This window comes from Prosopis cineraria, unplaced genomic scaffold (genome assembly GCF_029017545.1).
Source record: "Prosopis cineraria cultivar Desert tree isolate PC_DT_omini unplaced genomic scaffold, ASM2901754v1 PC10, whole genome shotgun sequence".
NCBI lineage: Eukaryota > Viridiplantae > Streptophyta > Magnoliopsida > Fabales > Fabaceae > Prosopis > Prosopis cineraria.
The window spans coordinates 14,839,449-14,859,282 of NW_026555341.1; positions in this window are offsets into that span (position 1 = coordinate 14,839,449).

Consider the following 19,834-nt stretch of genomic DNA (forward strand, 5'->3'; position numbering starts at 1 on the left):
AATAAAAATAAAAATAAGTAAGAGGTACATATATGAATATAAGTAAAAATTTAAAACTTCAAATTACATTCCACACATATCTATGTAGTCTGTCTATGTATAAACTGATTTTGAAAGAAGTGAAACCTTGAGTGTGATATTTCCTTTTTCAAGTAGCATGTTCTGTTTTGGGGAAAAAAAAAAGTGTTATGAAAATAAAAGAATAGATAATACAATTTTCTAGTTTTTAAATTTATCTTATTTACAAATTTTATTCTTTAAATTTAATTTTTATCAATTTATTATTAAGTTTGTACGGTTAACATAGGTAACAGATACTCTCAAATAGAAGTGTTCATGAGATCTGATCAAGATTACCTATCTTGTGTCTTGTCAAATTCAAAAAAATAAATGGGATTGAGTTTTTCCCCCTTATCTTATTCCATCTGTTTGGGGTTAAGACATCTCAATGAAATATACAAAATACTAAAGAGAGACCTAAATAATAATATTTATTAAATTACATAATTTGCTAAATCTAAAACCAAAGCAATATTGTACATAAATTCAATTATTGAATTATAATTTAAAGTAAAAAGAATACAATTATAACTTAAAGTTATGCACATGACAATCACAAATAACCTTCAAGTTAACAATACAACAACAACATAATCATTAAGTTATACAATTTATATAAACTAACCGAGCATAATATCAATTAATCAATTTTTCTCTTAAGTTGAGACATATGAAGTGATTACATATTAACAAAAAATATATGTATATTATTAACAAAAATATATACACTAAATAAATAAACTATTACATCTTAATAATAGAAAAAATAATACTATGTATATTATATTCAAGACGGGACAAAGATATCTTGAAAGTGGTCCTGTATTTCATCTCGTCTTGAACCATTTTTTATCTGTCCCGAAAAGTCTCTTCCTGTTTCTCTTTTTGGTTAGGATAGATTCATTTTGATAAGATCGAGACAAAGACAGGATGACCGAGGCAAGACAAGCATGAATGTGCGCACTCTCAATTAAGAATAGCGACAATCACAATTAAGGATCATTGAACAACATTTATTACTTTATAGAATCAAAAAATTTTAATATTATTCTATAGGATTAAAAAACCTAAATGTAATTAATATTTTCTTAACACTAGAGTTAGGCCCATTGACCTTAGACTTGAATCAAACTATCCTAATTTCATTTTTAACATTCATTCTTCTACTCACTCTCATTTTTTCACCCTTCTTCATTCTCTCTCTATTGTTCTTCATATTCTATCTCTATCTCATCTTCTTCCTCCATATCTCATGATCTAACCATCAAAATCCTAATCTAACTCCACCATTCTTCTTCTTGTACCTCACTCTTCAAACCCTAAACTTCATTTTCTTGATTTAGCTTCAAAATCCTTAAGGTGTTCATGAGTATGGTTTAGCTATGGTGGAAGGATTGTGCTCAAATAGATTTCAAGATAACTAGAGGCTCAAGTGATAGGATGGAAGGATGCTAGAGGAGTCTTGAAGCGCCTCAAGGAAGGTTAAGGGTTATGGCCACTCTCGATTAAACTTAAGTTGATGTAATCTTGTTCTTAAATTTAGGAGCATTGTTATATCTTATTTTTATTAACCAAATTGGTATTTAACTTGTTGGTTTAGTGTTTTTCCACTTGATTGCCTTTTGTATAGTTGTTGAAATTTTCTCCAATATATTGTAGTTCATATAAATATATGTTTTATGTGTGTTAAATGTGTGTTAAATGTGTTTTATATTGGCTATACATAAATATATTTGGTTGGTGTTTGATAAAATGTTGTGTGTAAAATTATGCATTAGACTTACCATAGGCCAAGCTGCATATAAAGGGAACCTAAGGAAAATTTGATCACTTTACACTTAACTAAGGAATTGATTAGGGACTTGTACAAAATTGTGTAAGGACTTGGTTAATTGAATTGGTTGGGAAGGCAGGCATATACAAAATTATGTAAGGGGTTTAATTTAATCAAGAGAGTGAAAATTAACTTAAGCCTAATTAGAATGAATAGACAAGGAATCTAGCATCCCACAACTTTTAAGACTCCACTTTAGATAGGGTTAAAACACTCTCATTTTCATTTCACTAGTTAATTAGGTTTTTAATTAAATCTGTCCACTTAGTTTAATGAGCTAAAATCAATCAACTCTTAATTAGTTAGCTTACTAGTTTAGCCTTAATTAACCTTAGTTAGTCTCCTTAGTGAAGAATGACCTAGGTTAACACTAGTTCTATATTAGTATTAACTTAGCTATTTTGGAGTGTAAGTGACATACACTCTCAATATTTTAGGCTCAACAAATCATTCTAGACTCAACAGTGACTAGCAAAAATGACCAATAGGATCATCTTATGGACATATAGACTAATAAAGCTTCAAGAAATCATGTCTATCTAAGCAAGTCAGTCATATATCAAGGAGCCAAAGCTCCTATCTCTTATATGGATTCTCTGATTGGATACAACGATTATTATGGTATTAATACTGGAAGAGATAATAGCCACAGAAATGAATCTCTTGCTAAATAATTAGAAAAAGAATGGACACCTTCTGAAAGCACCAGGAAGCTAATGGATCACTACCTATCTTACAAATTTCTAATGAAGAATGGAGGAAAATGCTCACCTTGGATGGATGCTATTGTCATTAACACTGGGCCTATAACTCAATCCTAAATCTCTCAAAGCAAGGTTAGCAAAAATGTGGAAACTCAAAGATTTTGAATTAATCGACCTTGTTAATAGCTATTATATTGTTAGAACCAATAACCACTCTGCTTATGATAACATCCTTAATGGTAACCCCTGGATAATATTTGATCACTGCATCGTTGTTCAACATTGGTCCCCTAGTTTTAATCCTGACTCAAACACTCTCGGTAAACTTTCTTTTGGGTTAGATTGTCCAACATCCCCATATAGTACTATGATAAAGAGGTGCTTTAGAGACTAGAAATTACATGCGAAAAACTCTGAAAGTAGACTCTAATTCTTTATTTGAATCTAATTCAAAAGACAAGCAAGGCAAGACTAAAAGGGGTAAGTTTATAAGGATTAGCGTGGAAGTCAATTTACAAAAGAAACTTGTGCCAAGACTCCTTATCAAAGACGAATTATTCAATGTGGAATATGAAAGTCTAACTCTCATTTGCTTTAATGCGTATGCTATAGACATAACAAAACCAATTGCCTGCATAATCTACAAAATAGAACCACAAACAGTTCGGCCTTAGAGAAACCAAAATAAAATAATCAAAAGCTCACTCGAGAATCAACTGATAAATAGGGGAGAATAGCTGAGAAAGAGAAATAAAATATAAACTCATTGAAAATTGACTATACCTTACCTAAAAAGGAATTCGCCTAGTTCATGAAAGTCAGAAGACCTAGAAATGCTCGAAACCTGAGATATCTAACGGATAATAGACCAATATACCAAAATTAAGGATCTAATCTCTCCACTAGGTTGAGATTTGATGTCCTAGCCAACCTAGAGTGTACCAATGAAGATCAGAGGTGAGTTGAATTGGCATTAAACCATGCTCCACCTAAAATCTCCCCTATGAAGGTTGTCAGACAAATCTAGAAGAAGAAGGATATAGTAGGAGTAAAAAAGGCTCGGTTAAGGAAAAGTGAAGCTTTAGCCGAATTCTTAAAGGAAATGGAAGACAAAGGGAAAAGGGCTTCAAGATTTGGGCCAAGTTTCAATTAGATGGGCCAAAAAATCATGGCCTTGAATGAAGTTGAAGTCAATGATTTGCAACCCAAAAACATGAATAACAGGCCCATAAAGAGAATCCACAAAATGGTTAAAGGAAATAAAAGGAATCTGGGCTCCCTATCTAGGCCTAAAAAATGTGAACAATTCCCAGGCTAATTCTGAATTCAAAAACATAGAAAATAATGAAGTTGGAGCTTATTTTTCCCCTGACTTGAATGTCTAGACAGTAGATATGGAGAATCTTAGAAATTCTCAAAAAAAATACCCCTCTTAATTCTAATCCCCTTCTTGATTAGAGGTTATCACTTGACCCAGGAAATAGCCAAAGTTTTGTTCAGGATACTCAATTCAATGACCCTCCAGTTATGGAAACTCACAATAATTCTTTAAATCCTAGAAATATTCAAAAAGATCCCATACAAGGTGATTTTGAAGAAGACATATTTGAAAATGACCTTTTAGACAAAGATTATGATAATTAAATCCATAACGATGATTTAAAAGATGATGATTTTAGTGATGATCAATTAGAGGCCTCAACCTAAGAACTAATGACTTAGTTCTTTTACTCTATTTTTATTTTATAGATATCATTTGCTGGAATTATAGAGGCTCTTGTGCTAAAGTCTTTCCTAATCATACTACAGAACTCACTATAGCTCATAATACTCAAATTTTGATCTTGAAACTAGAGCTAGAATGTAACATCCCAAAAATTTTAAGACTCAGATTTATTTTTAAAAAAATAAAATAAAATATCTATAATTAAATTAAAATTAGAATAATTTGATAGAGATCTAGAGTTTGAATTTTTTTCGGCAAAAGTTTGGTTTTATTTGATTTTTAACTATGGAAAAAATTATCAAAGTTGACCCGGGCTTTTGTGTTATAATAAAAAAATTTTGGGCCCTTTATTGTAATTTTCCCCAAAGTCTAATATCAGCAATTTAAAGAGCCAAATGAACGCAGAAACGAAATTGAAGAAAGAAAGAAAACGAATGCACGAGAGAGAGAGAGAGAGAGAGAGAGGAAGAAGAGAGGAGAAAGAGAGGGAGTTAGGCTCGGATCTATAAGGCTTTGCGGCCGTTGCGAGCTCGGCTACGCGATAGGTAAACTCCCTACTTCAATCCTCTTCCCTCCCTCTTTGTTTTCTTTAATTTTTGAAGGAGAAAATTTTTGAATTTTGATCCCAAAGGCTTTGTTCTTGTAAGCTTTTGTTTCTTTGGATCCTAGGGAGGATGTTTTGAGTTTTTATATAGTGATCTAATATTTTGAGTGGATAATTGGATAAAAGAGGTGTTTTGGGCATAAATTAAACCCTGAGAGATTGAGTTTTTCTCCTCAATGGTTTAAGCTTATTGATTTAGTTATAATTTTGCTATTTGAGCCCAATAAGATTTAAATTAAGATTTGGTTTTCATTATAAGGGCTAATGGTGAAAGTTGGTGACACTAAGTGAAGGTTTTTAATTGATAAAAATTATATAAATTGAAAATTAGCCTAGTGATGGCTAATAAATGGTTTTAGTGGTTAAGTGATACTATGTGAATAGTTGGTTTAATATATGGACCATGAGGATGGATTATGACTCATTGACCCAAGTTGTGTGGTATGAGTTATAGTCTTCATTAATGCTATTTGACATGATAAGTGATGTGGATCACTTATATGTTGTAGGAATTATTGGTGGAATTTATTCAGAAGTTAAGGAACAAACCGAGCCCTATTTTGTACAAGAGGAACCCTTTTGGTACCAAAGGGTTGAGGTAACAGGGAAATTTATATTTCTTATTACTTTGTTTTAGCTATTTTTGAATAAATATTACTAGCTATCATGCATTACATGTTTTAAAAGATTAAATGTGCTTTATAAGGGATTATGGGGTACAACTTTGATTTTAGTGAAAATATGTTTTCTAATTGTTTAACAAAAATATTTTTATAAAAACGAGATTTGTTTACATGTATTTCAATAATAAGGAATAGAAGTTGCACTTAAGAAAGTGTAACTAAGTAAGGTACCTTAGATAGGCTAAGGAACCGTTTAAGAGAGATTTATAAATGTTATACTACCTTAGAGTGTTGAAGTGGTCTATACTCGGGAAAGGTAGAGACGAATAAAAGGTATGATCTCGGTAGGAGTTCACTAATGAGAAGGTGTGGACTTTTGATATTCTATGGCACACTGCTAGTACTCAGTGTTGCCTTACATATTATGGGCTCAGTGCACTAAAGTGGTTAGTGTATTGAGTGTTTAACACCTCTCAGTGGGGGAGAGAATCTAACATCAATGTAGATTTCTCTCTTACTGAGACTGTGGTTGTCTCACCCCTTTCTTTTCAATATTCTAGGTCCAGGCGAAGGAACCAGTGGAGGACGGGGAAAGGAGCAAAGCTAGGGGTTGTTTGTGAATTGTAAAGAACTACAACCCCTTTCTTTTGAGCAAGTCTATTGTAATGTATTTAGGATTAGGGTGCCAGTAGGATATGATTATGTATATGTGCATGAGTATTTGTGGATTGTGTGGCTTGTGTATGAATTTTTGTTTGCTTATAGACTTGTGGCTAAGAAACTTGGCTATGATATGTGTTTTTAATGGATTTATTTAGTAGACCAAGTTTTCACTACAAGAAAATATTTATTTTGATATATATGTAATTTCATAAGCAAATGCAAAGTGATTGGGTGCGTGGGTGCGTTATGGGCAAACATATACCTTAGATATAGAGAGTGGGTGCGTGGGTCCCACAGAGATCTCTGAGCCAAGTAAAAATATTTAGTGTGTGTATTCATATGTATATATGATATTTGGAATAGTTTTTGGCCACTCTTATGTGATTTGTGCATTTTGGGGGTTTAAGGTCCATTTTGGGAAATGGCACCCGAGTGGTCAAATTTTGGTATAAATGATTTTTATATCATTTAAATGTTTTATCAGGTGTGTTTAGTCCTATTTGATATGTCTAAAGTGTTCCCACAAGTTTGTGACCATTAGGATGAGATTTGGACAATTTTGAAAATGGTTTTTACCAAAAACCTGCACTTTTACATCTGGGTGTCCAAATCTTAATCCGACCGTTGGATTTATCTAAAATTTAGGTCACAAGTAAAACCTCTTATGAGCTTCGTGTGGGCTTTAGCTTTGATTGGATATCAGATGGAGAAATGGCGCATTCTGAAATTTGGTTCGGAGGAGCTATCATGACAGCAAAGGTGCTGTCATGACACAATATATGTTAATGTTGCAACATGCACGAAATTCAATCCATCCATTGGATCTTTCCAAAGTTTGATATGCTAATAGTACTATTTAAAAGTGACATGTGGGCTTTGGAATCACTCCGATCAGAGGTCAAATGATGAAATGGTGCACCCTAAAAGTTAGTTCGGAGGTGCTGTCAGCTGTCATGACAGCAAAAATAGCCAATTTTTTAACATGTTTAATTTTTAATCTGACCGTTGGATCTTTTTGAAATTTGGCACACTTATAGTACCCTCTGAATGTGACGTGTGAGCTTTAAAATTACTTTGATCGGTCGAATGACGGAATGGCGCCTCCTGAAAGTTAGCCCAGGAGGGCTGTTATGACAGCAATAAATTACTGTCATGACAGCATCTTTTTATTTTCTTTTTATCTAACTTGCTTCCGGGCATTATAAATAGAACCTATAATTTTTAAGGTTTTAAATGATTTATTTCTTAAGTTGGTTAGAGGATCAACTCCTTAACCACACTTAGTTTATTTAAATTATGTGATTTTTGGATAACACTCAGGGCAAGTGTTACATAAAACCCAGCTAATAAAATTGTTCAAAAGTTGGGTTTTTTTTATTAGATTTGTGTTGAAGCTACTGGTTATATTGGCAATATTTGGTTATTATGGAATAATGATTTTGTTAATATTGAATATATTTACTCTAATGTTCAATTATTACACAGTAGGGTTAACATTTTAAGCTCAAGTAACTCTTACTTGTTCTCTTGTATTTATGGTGACCCGAATCCTTACAATCATGATCTTCTCTAGGATTCTATTATCTTTATTTCTCAAAATATGAATGATCCTTAGCTTGTTGTATGTGACTTCAATTCATATCTCTCATGTGAAGATAAAACTAGAGGAAATAGCTACAATTAGAGATCTTTGAAACAATTTAGACACTGTGTTAATTCTTCCATCCTTCTTGAACTAAGCTTCCATGGTGATAGATTTACTTGGGAAAAAGGCTTTGTTAAAGAACGTCTTGATTAGGCTTTCTACAACTCAATATAGAGACTACAATTCCACCAAGCTAATTCTTTTCACCTTCTAAAGTATGGTTTTGACCACCGCCCGATCAAAATCCAACTACATAGAAATGATCAACATCAATACCATCCTAAACCTTTTCATTGTCACGCTACTTGGATGCTTGAGGGCTCTTTCCATTCTCTTCTCAAAGACTCATGGACTACTTGAAACATTCTCACTTCACTAAACATAATTAACCAATATAGCACTTGGTAATCAAATACTTAACTCAAAAAGATTATTACTAAGGTTTAATTTAAAAGCAAGGGATCTCAAGTTTTCTAAATACAAATGAATTTAAATCAATCAAAACCCTTTATATCAGAGTAAAATAAGTTTCGGAAGCATGAGATACCTTAGAGGAGTGAAAGAAGTTGATAATAGTTGAAAACAAAACATATGCTGTGAAACAAGGTAATGGCTTGCGGCTTTTGCATGTTGCACTGTGGTGTATTTCTCTCTGTGTCATGTACCGCGGCTCAAGCACCATGCGTTGTGGTGTGTTGCATGAAATTTCAACTAATTCTGCTGTCATTTGAAAGCAGAATCAAGGAACTTTTGATGCATCCTGATTCTTTATTTGACATCTGAATGATGTAATCTAGGTGTTTATGGAAAGCTCTTTACATGAACTATTTAATGGCATGGGTTTCACTTTTAAAACAAGTCACACTGGGAAGTTAGACATCCAAACACATTTCAACCACTTTTCATAACTTTCACACAAAATGGGTGTCCAAAACCCTCAACAAGTGCTAAAAGCTTTTTTTTACACCTGGGTCATGTCCAATAGACCTAGAACCACCAGTACAACACGTTACAAGCACTGAAATATCAGTATAAAAAAAAATTTACTCCTCAACCCCATTTTAACAAAAATAGAGGGGGAGGTAAATTGTCATTGCATCTTGCCCAAATCATTCAAAACATTTTCAAATCATTATTTTTACACTTGCACTAGTATTTTGGCCTTATAAACATATATATATATATATATATATCAACATACACAAAGACTAAGGGCCTAAAATACAAATCTAACATTTCTAACAACAAAATAATGCAAGTGTGATGGCATGCATCCTAGAATTAGCAAATCATATACTATTACACAATTAAATCTAAACTAAAGGCATACAATAGGAATATGCTAATTCCTTGCCTCTTTAGCCTTCTCCCTTTCAACACCAGAGCTAAGGCCTAAAAAATATTAAATGAAAGGGGTCAGTCTAGCCACTCAATAACTAAGGTTAAACCTACTCCATGCAGTTATATATCAATTATAAATCAAATACATGCACAAGGAAATCAAGTATGTAAAACATACTGGCATATAACATATTTTGTCATTTATCATTAAATAACTTTTTTAACTCTCATAACTAGGTGCATTGTCACCATATTCTCATATATCATACTCATGTGATTTGCCACTACTTAATACATGTAACATGTCATATATTTACTTAAGTAATGATCAACCAACCTTATATCTTTCTTATTTTCTTAGACCAAAATTGTGGGCTACAACACTGATTAGGGCTCCATCCGTGTGACTGGACTACTCAAGCTCACTAATTATGAGATGTGACCTAGCCAAAGATCACAAGACTCATTCTTGAACCACGGCTTTTCCCATTCTCGAATCCCTGAGGTGTGTTATACCCTAAACTATTCTCCTTATTGAACCAGTAGAGATAGTTGAGTTCTAGTCTCTTGACAAACTATGGGACAGTTCTTTGACAAACTGTGGGACAAGGCTATACCCTCATGCACCTGAGGGTAGTCTAAATACCATATAGATCTTCTCTACTCCTAATTCTTAGGCGAACTCCCATCACTGACCATGCCATAATCAATATTGACTTATTTTAACATTTTTATTTTCATTTACTCATTATCACAACAATCACGTTGGGTTTATGACCATGCGCTACCCAAGTGTGTATTCTCATCATTTCCTCAAAATCCATTTCTCATTAATACACATCTATCTCACATAATCATCACATTCATTTTTCTAAAGACATATGCATGTTCATATTCAAAACATCTTAATTAGGCATTTGCATTTCAAATTAAAATAACTTATTACACATTTAATTTTTCATATATTCATAAAAACTAGCACATGCTTTTCACATTGAAAATTAACCCATGCATGCCACATTCACAATAGAAATCCATTTACAATCAATTAATATATGACTACCCAAAGTAAAGTTTCTCCCAATTACCTCAAATCTTTAAGAGGTTAAAGGTTTACCCCTCAATCTACTAGCTTCCAAGCTTAAATTTCCAATCCAATAGGTGACCAAGAACTAAAACTATAATCAACCAAGTTAAATTTCATCAACATTACCAACTTAAGCATTTAAACCCTCAATCTCCACTTCTAAATTGCCTAACATTCACTTTACATGAGTTAGAGCCTATCCATTGGGTTTAATAATTACTTTTAGTTCCCAGTAGCAATAATGAGCCACTAAATACCCATTAATGACATCACAAACTTCCAACCACCTATAATAAATGAGATTTTTGGATATTAATGGTGCCCAACAACCCAAGACACCAAAACTCATTATACCTAAATTTAGATACTCTAATATACTCTCATTAATTCCATTTGAGTTAACAAATTTAGACCTATAACCTATACGGATCAAAATTCTATTTCCACTATCAATCATAAATGTGAAAGAAATAGAGAGATTAATGAGTGTGATACTTACTTTGGGTGTTTGTAGCCTTCAAAATACTCCCAATATCGTCCATAAGTAAACCCTAGTAGAGCTTGGCATGTCTCTTCATTTTCTTTTTTTCTCTCTATTTTTGTCTCATTTCGCGTTTGATAAATTGTAGAAAATGGCCATGTGCTACGGTGGATGCACAATGTGCCTCGGTGCATGTCATAGAGAGGTCCTCTCTCATTCAAAAAAGTCTATGCATCACGGTGGACGATCTCCACATCATGGCGTGTGGCACAACAACATCAACTCTTCCTTTTCTTCTCTTTTTGATGCCCAGGTGGCCCGCCTTGATATTGGACCCACAATTAGGGCTAAAATACCATTAAATATGATTATTAGACTTCTCTAGCGACATATTGCTTCAACTTACTTAATTATCCTAATTAGGTTTAATTAATCAGGGAATTAAAACTTGAGATGTTACACTACTAATAATTGGAATGAGGGTGCGATTAAATTTGCAACTTCTACTTCCCTTTGGAATAAAGACAATATTGGTAGTATATCTTCTAAAAAGAGAAGAATTTTGGCATAGATTAGAAAGAATTGACAACAACAGAAACCATAGAGATAGTTACTTTCTAAGGAAGCTTGAAAAGTCCTTTTGGGAAGATTATAACAAGGTTCTCATGCAAGAAGAGCTTATTTGGTTCTAAAAATCTAGATGTAAGTGGTTAAAATAGGGAGACTAGAACACCAAGTTCTTCCATGCTACTTTTGTTATTAGGAAAAAAAAAGAATTAGATTCTATCTCTTAAAGAAAATGATGATACTTGGGTGGAAGATCAATTCATTCTTGAAAATCTAGCTGTTTCCTTCTTTGAAGACCTCTTCAAAGAGGAAGATAGCGTTAAACCCAAACTTATAACCGAAAGAAGTTTTCTTATTCTCTCTAACCTTTAACTCCAATCTTTACACAGAGATATGATTGATGATGAAATCAAGAACGCTGCTTTTGATATTGGGGCTTTCAAAGCTCTTGGTCTTGACAGTATCAATACGGGTTTCATTCATTCTTTTTGGGATGATCTTAAACATAGCATCATAAATCTTGTAAAAAAGGTTTTTAGGGACCTATCCTTTATCAAGGACATAAATGATATTTTCATCACTCTGGTTCCTAAGATTGACCACCCTACTTATATGAAAGATTTTCATCCTATATCTCTTTATAATGTGAACTATAAAGTTATCACCAAAATAATCTCCAATTGCCTCTATGCTTGTATGCCTCATCTTATTAATGATAATTAATGTAGCTTCATCCAAGGCAAGCAAAGTAGTGATAATATCATAATTGTGCAAGAGATCATTCACTCTATGAGAGATAGAATAGGAAAAAAAAGCTTCATGGCCCTAAAGATTGACCTTGAGGAGGCTTTCGATAGAATGTCCTAGGATTTCATTGATGATACACTCCAAGTTGTTGGCATAGATCCTTATCTTAGAAAACTATAAAAATGAAAGTTCTCTGGAATGGTAAACCTACTAAAGAATTCAAACCCTCCAAAGGCATTCATCAAGGGGATCCTCTCTTTCCTTATATCTTTGTTCTTTGTATTGAACGTTTAAGCCATTACATTCTCAGTATTATTGATAATAATGAATGGAAATCAATTAAGCTAATTCCTAATGGCCCCCTATATCTCATTTATTTTTTGCTAATTATTTTTTTCTTTTTACATAACTATCTTTATCCCAAGCAATGATTATCCAATAACGCCTTTCTAATTTTTACAGTACCTCGGGTTAAAAAATTAATACTAAAAAATCTAAGCTCTTTTGTTCCAAGAATGTCAACATCAATAAAGCTTTTCAAATTAGTGAAGAGTTGGGAATCCTTATTACTAGAAATCTAAGGAAATACCTTAGAATTCCTCTTATCTATGAAAAGGCTTCTAAGCTCACTTTTGGTCTCCTTATTGATAAAACGAACTCACGCTTAGCTAACTGGAGAAGTTGTTATCTTAATATTGTGGAAAAATCTGTGCTCATTAAATCTCTCATCTCTACTCTTCCCACCTATACTATGCAAACTATGCTTTTATCAGACAATGTCTTGCTCAATCTAGAAAAAATAGCCAAAATTTTTCTTTGGGATTCATCATATAGGAGCAAAAAACCTCATCTTTTATCTTAGGATTACATTACTTCTGATAAAAAAGATGGAGGTCTTGGCATCAAAAATCTCAAGAATCACAACATTGCTTACATTATGAAGCTTTGTTGGGGTCTCATCACTAAATCAAATTGTCTGTGGGTGTGTGTCTTGTGAGATAAATATAAATGCAATAAACCTACTATACCCATGGTTGTTAAACCTAGTTCTTGTTCTTACATATGGAATAACATTTGTAAATCCTGGGATAAGTTTATGACTCATGTTAGTTCGAAGGTGGGTAGAGGTGACCAAATATTGTTCTGGTATGATAAATGGTCCCCTCACCCTGACCTTCTCATTAATTATGCTTTCCATAATGCCGACTCCATTTTTCATGCTAGAGTCTCAGATTTTCGTAATACCACAAGTGGTTGGAATTTTGATCTTTTAAAACACTACCTCTATCTTGATATCATTAGACAAATAGTTGTTATGTAACTTCCTAACCATCAAATTTAGGAAGATGTTTTTGTTTCGAGGCCCTCCTCTAATGGCAACTTCTCTATTAAATTTGCTTACACAGCCATTAATTCTAGGAAAGATCAAAATCACTTTGATATCTAGTCCAAGATATAGAAATGGCCCACCTATGAAAAAAATTAAATATCATCTCTTGCCCCATGGGTTGTAACTCCATTGACTTTTCCATCCATATTTTGCACGATTGCAAGGAAGCTAAAGAGGTATGAAAAAAGTTAGTGAATCCTACAAAACTTAATACTTTATCATCTCTTAATGTACAGGATTGGATAATTTAGAATGCCAAGAACGAGGCAGCCAATTCGACTGCAAGGAAAATTCCTTGGAAGAGACTTTTTGCCCAAGCATGTTGGAATATATGGAAAGCTAAATGCAAGAAGATTTATTCTGAAGATAATATTCTCGAAAGCGACATTGCCTTCTCCTATACTCAACAAATTATCAATGATCTTAAGCTTCAATCTAAGGTCAACTACTTGAACAAGAAAGACAATAGACATGAAGCTAAATGGAGCCCTTCTGAACCTAGTTGGATTAGATTTGACATCGATGGCTCAGTCAATACTAATAGTGCTACTGCCTGTGGGGGCATTATTATAGATGATAAAGGAAATTGGATTAAGAGATTTGTCAAAAACCTTGGATACTATCCAAGCACTACAGCTGAACTTTAGGGAATTCTGGAAGGCCTCAAACTTTATTGGAATGAGAATCTTCCTAAGATCAACATCCACTCTAATTCTTTAGAGGCTTTATTACTCATCAATAATATCTGCTATGATAATCACCCTCTATCTGTTGATTATAAAAAATATTAGGGACCTCATTATGAGAAATTGGGTGGTCACTTTTGATCATGTCTATAGGGAAGCCAACAAATGTGCTAATTTTCTTGCTCATATGACACCTTATCATAACTTTGATATATGCATTTTTGATAACCTGCCCCCCGAATGTAATAGCCTCATGGCTATAGATATGACAAGACGTTTGTCTCTTACATAGGTTTCCCGTGTTCTTGTATTAAAAAAAATCAGAAACCCATTGCATATTTGATCATCATGGTTGACTCCCGCTAACAATGAGAACTTCAATAACAAGTTCGTCACGCACTCATTGTCCTTCAACCTTATTTCTTATATGATAACATTTCGAATGATCGGCATAATGACTCACCCAACCATTGGAATGGTTTTGATCCAATGTAGGCCTCCATGGCATCGCCGTACGAAGCACTAAATCTTCCTTCTGGTCATCCGAAGCTAGCATGGTTGATTAGGTTTTTGGTGATTTACAGAATTTTGAGAGGCAATCAAAGGCCATGAAGGTTGGATGTGGGATTCAATGGGAATATGGTAGCGTGGTTTTCTAATTTTTAACCTGCGCATTTTAGTCAATTTGCATAATATTTAAATTACAACTAAGGAACTAGGCACCGCAGACATTTTAGTCATCCATCGTCAATTATGCAAGAGGGGATATGAGGCTTCCTGAATGTATCTAACAATTATTAAGTAGGTTGTACAGAACCATTCATAAAAATATGATTTTCACATTAAACTCCAACTGGCAAAATAAACCACTTGGTCATTCTTTAAATCCAAACAATTTTAATTCTCTAATTTATGTTGAACTTTAATTTTGATGATTACAAAATATATATTTTACTTTTGTAGAGATTTTAATTAGTGTTTAGTGGTAATTAAGGGTAAATGATCTATATGCTTAATCTTTATTATCTTATCCAAAGTTCTAAGTTTCTTTAAATTTATTATCAGCATAAGTACTTGGTTTCCCTCCAATTCCTTCTTGAATTTATCTTGGGTATTGAAAAGTTTTAATATGAATTTAATTATGTTGTTATCACTTGGAGTTTACACTTGAAGCTTAAGAGTTTTGAAAGATATTTGATTTTAATTATTAATCTGTATTTTCTCTATATCTATTACTATACAAATCCGTTTAATATGAAACTTCTTTCATTCCAAAATATACTTGCAAAGCTTTCCAAAAACATTTATTTCATTTAAAACATATTTTATATTAAATAGATATAAGTTTTTAAAGTTGGTTGTTAAAGCTTCAAATTTTTCAGAAAATGTTATTATCCTATGTTCACTATTTTAATCATATCTCTCTTGTGTAAACCAGAATGTCACACATGACAATCTATTAAATATTTTGACATTCCAATTTTTCAAAAAAAAAAACGTTATTATCCTATGCTCACTATTTTACTCATATCTCTTTTGTGTAAACCAAAATGTCACACATGATCAAAATACTCTGTTAAACATTTTGAAATACTCTAGAAAAAACTTGTGCACTCAAAGTCTACAAGCAACCTAACATGATATTATATTAACTCAAATATGAGTTTTATAATAACTATTCCCAATCAAACTTATTTAATATTTCCAAAACATATGATGTGTTATTCAGTATTAGAAATAGAATCTCAACTAAATAAAAGATAATATTAATTATCCAAAACAATTAAGTTAGAATTTAAGATTTCAGATGGTTAGATATTAGTTTAGCCATATCTAATATTAATGGTCAACTAAATATTTATTTATGTATTTTAGGTAAAATAAAAAGATAGGGAAAATTAAGTATATGCCTAACCCGCGAATTATAAAAAATGCAGCCAAGTTTGTTGTAATTTGTAATGAGGGTGCAAATATTAAAAAAAAAAAACCAAATTAGCACAGAAAAAATGAGGTCTCTGATAGGTCGTGGTTGAAGCAAGAAGAGGTAGGGGCGACGGAAAACCAGAGGAAGTTGGCCAAGCGACACGAATTATGCCTCCCTTCTTCTCCAAAATCTCCGAGGATCAAGGTCCTGTAGCTTTTTATTTGGCAATCTTGTGTTTGTCCATTCGGTGTCTGATATTAATTTGTTAGGGCTGATCATTTTGTTTAGATCAGTTACGGGACTGGCCTTTGGATTATAACAATTTTTGCTATTCGACTAATTGCTGCATAAACAAAGAGGATCAAGAGGCAAAGTAAGAACGAGCACCCTGACTGATGCCATGATTGTTGTCCAATGTGTTTGAACCTGGAAAAGAAACAATAAAAAGAGGAGGATGAAGAAGAGGATGACCAAAAGGCTGAAAAAGAGGAGGATGACCAAAGAGCATGGCTTTGTTGGAACAGGACGAACCAGAGACAAAGAACACAAAGAACTTAGCTTTAGCAAGCACGTAAGATATTGGTTAGTCCCATAAACATTTAACCAGTTTCATCCTCCCAAATGGATCACCTTTTGGGAGCCCTTTTTCTTCTTTTTAAATTTAAGGATGAACTTTGAAAGCATAGAAACTTAATTATAGGAGTGAAAAGATAAAATTTAAAATATAGGGACTTATTGAGAATCAATGTAAAATATGGCGATTAAATGGTTAACAGTTTCCACATCAGAATGATCAACAATTTAATCATTTAAAGTATGTTCTCCTTATTACTTGAACGCCTTTTGTATTTGAGTATTGGAAATATTATTAAAGCTAGTGTCTTGTAACTGAAACTTTAGGCATAAATCTTGGAATAGCCTAAAAGACTGAAAGACAAATATTATTAATAGAGTTCTAGTTACAGAACACAAAATGCTAAAGCTAAAAGACACACCAAGAGATTTGGCTCAACTTTGTCCACCAACACACAGCAAGCCTGGTCATTGGGCTCCTTCACCTTGAATGGTTTAACCAATATACAGTATCACGCAACCAGAAGGAGAAATAAAAAGACAAGTTAGTTTTGAATGGGACAAATTTCCAAATCCTAAATAAAAGAAGAACCGTAGTGCTGAAGTGCCACAGAAACTGAGCTCCCAATCCCATTACTTGATAGATGATAATTGGTGTTTTATTCAGTTTTCATTCATAACTAAATAACCAGCCTAACCAGTTAATTACCCTCAAAACAAAAAGATATCTTCAATCAATTGGACTAGCATAAAGCTGCTTAGTTCAACATAAAATAAAGCTTCTTCAATTTACAATCAAATTCTATAAAATCAGCATCAAGGAGATGGATATAAACTATCAGAAAAGGATCAACCCACAGACAAAGGTACTGCAGATGCATATTCATGAAATGGGTATTTTCTTCTCAGACCCAGTATGAAAGCACCCATTATCATTAGAAGAACCGTATGTTTTAACACACACATATATAACTCAATGCTTTAACTATTTGCACATTTGAATTTTTTCATGCATGACTGTACTATCAACTGTGCTCCAATGGATCACTCACCCACCTATTGCAACCAAATATCACAAACACAGATTTAGAAATAAGTTAATGTGCTGGAAAATGTTTGAAACATTTCTTTCTGATTCTCATATACAGCTTCAGCAATGTAATACTCGATCATAATTCAACCAGCTTTTTCACAATGAAGAGGTAAATATCTATATAAACTAAATTGTTCAAGAGTTCAAATAAGCATACAATAAATGTTCCCAGCTCGTCTGATAAAGGTTATGTTTTCCGGGTCGAACTAAAAGACGCCTCACAAGAAATGTCGAATGCGTGATACTATAAAGAAGTTCGACTTTTAGGCATCCAAACATGATTATGGGTACCAATACCACAGAACATAAGGTAGTAAAAATCCACCTTTTGCCGTTGAAATATGTAATGTAGAAGCCACTGCAATATGCCAACATCATGAATGATATGGCTAAACAAAGTCAGCAATCCAGTCATCAGCTTTCTAGGTAGAGATTTGTGAAAATCACGTTCCTCATATCTTGAAGTGAGGACAGACAGAGAAGCCACAAATGATATTAAACTTGAGACTGACGCAAGAGCATTAGATATTGCAAATGTAAGACTTGTTGGATTACTTGCATACTCTGTTATGCCGAATGCAATCGAGAACATTCCACTCGCAATGAGTGATGAAACTGGCATACAAGAACTTGCAGTGAATTTCATCCAATCCGCTGCATGTTGTCGTAATTTAGCATGCTCTAAATTACTCTCTACTGAATAATTGTTGAGGAGTAAGGCCTTCCAAATTTCTCTTCTCAATATGTACGGGCAACATAATCTTTTTCACCTCCTGCCATATCAAAATGTTATATAGAAAACATTAATACATAGATATAAATTAAAGCAAATACATATATCTGCTTGAATTCACATTTTTGAAAAGGATGCTAGAAAATCTAAAATTAATCACCGAAAGCACATAAGGGCAAACTACCTCAAACCATACTAGCTCACATATCATTTCAAATGCTGCGCCTGTCACCAACTCAAATCTATTTGACGGTGTTACTTTTGCGGCTAGATGCAATATGTTATTCCCATCTTCTATATCGGTAAGTGTCAATATGACACCTTTGATTGGACCAATGTCGTGAATGAGGTTCATGATTTTTGCATGTCGATGTAGCACTGCAATATGAATTATCGTTCTATTTCTATTATCCACCTCCCAAATCAAATCTAGATACTTCTTCAAGAGCACAACTAAAAACTCAAAATTTTCAACTTCACCAGCACCAAACAATGGTCCTTTGATCATTTCTTGTATATCTACCCCAGAGTCAACAGTATGTGGAATCAAATTCCACAGCTTACCAAACAATTGAAGAGCTTTAGGCTGCTTCATACCTGGATCATATATATAATTAAACAAAAAGAAACCAAAAGCTGAATGAGAAAAAATACAGCACCCAAGTTCATTCCCTTAATCAATTATTGAGTCAATATATTAAATTGGTAATTACAAAATTTTAGCTACTGCAATTAGCATTACACTGTAGATAAAGTAAAAATATTAAATGCTTAAAAATATTACCACTAAAACTTGAAGTCTTCTTAGTTAAGACATGAAAGCCCGTCTCATCCTTTTCATCTTTTGCAAGAGCTAAACCTTCCATATTATTTAATAAATCCAATGCTATACCTATAAATTTTTTAAAATTGTCAAAAATCAGAATTGATAATACAAAAAAAAATGTTATCAATATAATATGAAATATAGAGATATATAAATGGATATCAACATCAAAGACTTAAAAAATAAACTGTCCACTTTAAATTGAAAATTATGTCATGCTTGCATCAAAATAAAAATGTCATATTACACTACCATTCAATTTTTTTTTCAGCTTCGTAGCTTTTTTTAAAAATATTGAAAATATATTACATAACATTTACCAAAAATGAATACATCACCAATAGTCTTTAAAAAAGACAATTAATATTACCTTATATTCTTTTTCTAATTATCATGATTATATTTTAAAAATTAAATAAATAAATTGAAAATTTAAATAATATCATTTAAATAAGATACACGACACAATTTTGATAGAATATAAATATAATTATGAATTTAACGCACAACAATTCATGTGTTAACGA